The 5563-nt window shown below is 39.3% G+C and overlaps 1 long non-coding RNA gene across 1 annotated transcript in view; it reads right to left on the bottom strand.

Annotated features, from left to right (window-relative positions):
* Window positions 1–3375, bottom strand: part of LOC102379843 — a 76623-nt gene extending 73248 nt beyond the window's left edge. The window contains exon 1 of the long non-coding RNA XR_001358187.2: window positions 3266–3375. This is a non-coding gene — a long non-coding RNA (uncharacterized LOC102379843). The remainder of the gene's footprint in view (window positions 1–3265) is intronic.
* Window positions 3376–5563: the final 2188 nt, after the last annotated feature.

The following is a 5563-nucleotide window of genomic DNA, read 5'->3' as shown; positions in this document are numbered from 1 at the left end:
TCAGCAGCTTAGAATAACCTGCAAAGATTGAATTGATTCAGCCTTAGGCTTTTTGACTATCTGTACTTAGCCATGAAAGGGAATTCTAGATGCCTGGTTGCAGGTCATCTACTTCTGCTTCTCTAATCCTTTCTCTAGACAAGCTGGTGTTTTCCCTCCTCCTCTTATGAGAGCAAGTGATTCTTTGTCTCTCTTTGACCCTTTTGTTGCCATCTCAGTGGTAGCACTGGTCCCGTGACATCTACGTGGAACACATCACAGGCCACTGCCAGTACTCCGACCTCACTAGACAAACCGCCGCCGGACTGGACCCAGAGAGGACTGCCTGAACCCCCCCTCTGCACCAGATGGACTGGACTTTGAGAGGATTCTTCAGCAACAGATGACCCCACCCCACCAGAAGAGAACCCCCGCGATGAGACTGTATGGACTGAGACACTTTCTTCGAACTACTTCCTTCACCATCCAGGCTTAGTTGGCTAACATTGTATTTTCTGTAACCTAGTTGTGTTCCCCTCCTCACCCCGATCCCTCTAATGTTAGTCCCTCACTCGGGTGATTTGTATTTCCCTACTGGCTTTGTCATCTTTTTGGATTCACAATCCTAAACATCTGCTAATAGAATTCAACTGTTCTTTGCCATATTCTATAGAGAAGAAACTGAGAGAGATACAGGTAAAATACAAGAGCAGTTGCTTTCCAGAGTAATCAACACATCACGTGTTCCTCCATTTCATTCTTCATCATCTAGAGTAGAGGTGGGCAAAGTCCAGCCCATAGGCTGGATCTTGCTGGCAGTGGACTCCATTTCCCACAAGGCTGGGGCCAATCTCTGTGGAGACCCCAGCCACAGCTGTTCTGTGATACTGCAAGGCTGGGGTTGCCATGGACATCGGCCCCTGCCGCATTGGCAGGGTGCATGGCAGGGCAGGGGACTGCTCTGGAGGTGCTGGGATCTTGCAGCAGGGGCAGCTTGGTCGAGATTAGGGCAGAGCTACGATCTTCCACCTGCATGCTCCGAGCAGGTGTGTGCAGGCAGTGGATCACAGCTCTGCCCCATCTCCTTACAGCAGTGACAGCCTAGTCAGGAGCTGGGGAAGAGCTGCAAACTGCTGCCTGTGCAACCCTATGCAGGCTGCAGGTCTGTCCTGGCTCCAGACTAAGCTGACACCACCTCAAGATCACGGCAGCTCCAGAGCAGCCCCCTGATATGCTGGGATCCCTGCCAGCATGGCTGGGGCTGGTGTCCTTGGCAATCCCAGCTGTGTGCTATCACAGCACAACTGTGGCTGGGGTCACCATGAGGGCAGGGGCTGCTGGGGAATGGAGTCTGGCTGCTGGCTGGTTCCACCATTTTGCCCACCCCCAATCTAGAGACTATTCTATGAAGAACCCATTGGGTATTTAAAACGAAGAAGCCACCCACATGTTTGATATTACAAAATTAAAAATATATACAATACTCTGGCAATCTCATGTCTTTCGTACTGCTCAGTGACAGATTGAAGTATAAATACATTGCACTTTGAAGGGGCCACAATTAAGTCATTTAAAACATAGTTGATTAAAAAACCCACCATATCAGAGAACAAATGGATCAACTTCTGCTTGTTGTACTAATTCATAATCTCTACCATCACCTACAACAAGAACCAGATGCCTGACACCAGTAGCATTTCTGAGTCAACTCGTCAAACATGACTTAAATTTTCCACACGCATAACTATAGTCATTTTTATACTCATCCTGGTTTGGTGCTTTTCAATGATGCCATTACTCTGAAGCCAGCAACAGAATACTTTGTTTCTAATGCTGTACAGCTTTCAAGCACAAAGTACTTTTGATTAAGCACACAGGTGAGATTTTCATACAGATTGGACACTCTGATTGGGGAAAAATGCTTAAAATAAATTTAAAGGTAATCAACCTTCATGTTACCTAGAAGCAGCTAATAATCTTCAGAAGACCAAAAAGAATGTTGGTACCTGAACTTACAGCACTCTCAGGTAAAAAAAATAATCCCATTGACAACTCTAGGTAATATGCTTTATCTTGTATGGTGTGGATTTATGTAGCAAGGTCATTATATTAACCAGCTGAAAATATGCCCTAAAATGGGAACTTGTTGGGAACTTTATTCAACTTCCCTGTTGGTAAGTAAAATATGATACTGATATTTGAAAGTGGATGAAAAACAATCTAAACAAATTCATACATTTGTTTATGAGTTATGAAAATCACGTGTCTTGAACCTACGTGGCTTATTTCTGAGAAAATTTCTGGAAAGTGGTATATAATTATGATAGGTGAAACAACAGATTTCTCCACTAAAAAGCATGTGGGACTACAGCTGCAATATATAAGAAAAAAAACAGTGTTTGTGAAGTTTGTTGGATTGTACAATATAGCCTGTATAATGATATATATTACGTCTACATTGGAGTTTCAGCAACTGTCCCAATCAATGCTATGATGGTGCCTCTACTGTTGCATGCCTGGAATCAGATGTAAAAACCAACTTACACCAGGAGAAAATAAGATCTATATATACTCAATGGCTGTAGGCATGCTTTGAATATCAGAGGTCAAGATGCTATCCAAATTAATGCTATCTATGAAAATCACAACTGTTAATTAAAAATCAAAAGCATCCAAACAAGATTTACTGATTCAGGATGCAAACCAGGTATCTCTGTTTTCCATTCAACAAGATTGACTCTTCATGCAGAAGCACTGCTTTCAGTTTCTAAGAGCTTCCTTGTGCCTGGCCTTCAATTTCTAAGGAATACTTTGCACTGTGCTCAGCTAAGAGGTTATAAGTATATGGCAATCCTGAAAGTATGGAAATGACTGCATAACATGAATGATATAACATCTCAAATTATGAAATTTTACCAAACTGGGGGGGATAAAGTCTTAAGTGTGGTAAATGATCTTGTGTTTCTCTCTCTCAAATGTATGCTGAAAACTGGGAAATATTTTGGTTCTCTCAGTTATCTGTACTGTCATCAAGACTACTCAACTTGGGGGCCTCTTAAGTTGAATGGGCATGGAAGCATCAGCAATCATCTCCCTCTTAGAAATGGTCCTCTATGTCATAAGTGATGTATACTGGCAGTCATTTGCAAAATGTTTAATTTGCTCTTCCCTGTGCCCATTCTGTGGCTAAATAAGGGATTTAAATACCTCCACAGCTATTATTCCAGAACAGTCTCACTATTTTAGACTCTAGATTCATATGAAGCAATTTAAAAACAAACAATACCTCAGGAAGTCAGCACATCGGCGGGTGTTCTGGCAGTCACACACAGAACTTAGACACACATGCTGGATTCCAACTAGGTGGTCTATCTGCAGGCATAGAACATGACTGGATGACGTGTCTAGGACAAAGAGTTCACAAACAAACAGAACAGTATTTTTCACTGAGAACCAATTAAAATAATTACCAAATTGTGTTCTCATCACTAGATAAAGATTATATCATGAGATAAATTATTATTAGTCTGATTTGATTTGCTCCATTTTGGGCTAATAAAACAGTAAATTTGGGGACAATAAAAGAAATGCTGCTGTGATAATGCCAACACAGAAGATTTAGAAAGGCTTATCTTTCCAGTGGGAATTATAGGACCAGAAATTCTGTAGATTTAGCACAAGAACTATTCATTATTTCATGTATGTATAAAGGAAAATGAATAGGCCATGGTAAGAAAGGATAATAAGAGATAATGGAAGCTATTAAAAGACTGTGTTAGGTGCTGTTAGAGCCTGTTGTTTATGGAGATTTATGACTAATAAGAAGTATTTGTATTTTACAGAGTGAACAAGACTTTATTTAAAAAAAAAAAAGACTGGTGATTTTGCTGTCCAGCATGATACAACATAAATGGGCCTGTTTATCAGAATATAAGTACTCATCATTTAAAAAAATAAAACCACTAAGTCTTTAAGGTGCCTTTCATAAGACATTTAAAAACTGAGCCATGGGTTAGCTTGGAAAATCTTGATCTGTGCATTTGCTGTATGTAGTGTGTCTAGTATGCAACAGAAATACAGATAAAATCCCAGTAACAATAAATACAAGTACATGCTTTCCTGAAACAGACCCAACAGCGAGAACAAGTTTAAAAGGAACTGAACCTAAAATGCATGCCAACATTTGAAATTATTCATTTTTCTGCCAAACATGGTCATACACATTTGCCAATGCATTTGGCCATATGCCCAACTAATTTTGGAAGTCTAGCTCCTGTTATTGCTAGGCAAAATGTTTAGTTTGAAGTAACGCTGTCCACAGTTCTGAATCAATGAGGGTATAACACTAATTCTGAAAGGGTCTAGGACAGACCTACATCCATGGGGAAGCCAAGTATAATATATTCAAGTCCTTGAATGCTGAAATTTCCCCTAATCACTTCTACTTCATAGAGATGAGGAAAAATATATTAGTCATTTTCATTGCAACTTGGATTACAAATGAAAAGGAAAAAGCGCCGAGTGAAATTTGCAAGGATCTGATATTGCATAATGAATAATTCAGTGGTACTTACTTTTGGAAATCTTGACTCCTACAGTAAGGCATTAAATAAACTATTCAACAAGAATGAAGCATATGGATAAAAAGCTTTTGGGGGTTTTTTCCATCACAGGTAAAAACATAATAGATATATATTCACATCCAGCTGGCTCATAAGCAAAAACATCTTAGTTGATGAGTTTCTAGTGAAGCTTCAAAACTATTCCATACCCCCAAAAAAAGTTTTATTTTGTTTCATGAAGACTTGAGGCAGTAAAGAAATAGTATACTCATAAAATATTTTTTAAATATATGCTTTTGTAAGAAGTTGCATTTCTCATTGGCAGATAAATATAGAAAAATTGCAATGAAACTCCAATTTATTGACATTTTTATGCAATAACTACTTTTACTAAAAGTATTTATATTGGTAAAATCTTAATCCTAAAAATCATGAATAAGGAATAAATGTGCATTTTTATTCTATTCGTATACTATCTCCAGATCTCTGATGATTTCTGATGATTGATCCAAAAAAACTTCTGAGAGTTAAGTATTGTTATGCTCATTTTACATATAGGACCAGACATATGTATGGATATCCTGTGAACTCAACTGCTATCCTTAGGCACATCAAGTAGAACTTCACATCCAGTAACAACAGGTGGGGATGCACAGTATCTTTCCTCATTCATCCATAGGTCACCTTGCTTAAGCTTGGGTAAGCTTCAGCTGCATTCTCGTATTTAAAGGATAAACCCTCAGGTTCCTGCTTCTTTCAACTTCACATCCTTGGCATTTTTCAACTTCACATCCTTGAAGCAGGGCCACTTAGATTAAAAATTGTCAGTTTTATTCTGCTGTGTTGCTCCATGAATGGGGACTGCTAAAGTGTATGGTTGACAGCTGAAAAGTTGCAAGTTTGAGGACATAGCAGAAGCACTCACAGCACAACCCTATCAGATTCCAATTAATCTGTGAATTCTGCTAAATACCTTACAAGGACATGAGGAGGAGTAGAACTGCTGATAAAGTAATCTAAAA

The sequence above is a fragment of the Alligator sinensis genome, unplaced genomic scaffold (assembly GCF_000455745.1).
Source record: "Alligator sinensis unplaced genomic scaffold, ASM45574v1 scaffold869_1, whole genome shotgun sequence".
NCBI lineage: Eukaryota > Metazoa > Chordata > Crocodylia > Alligatoridae > Alligator > Alligator sinensis.
This window is presented reverse-complemented; position numbering and strand designations above follow the sequence as displayed.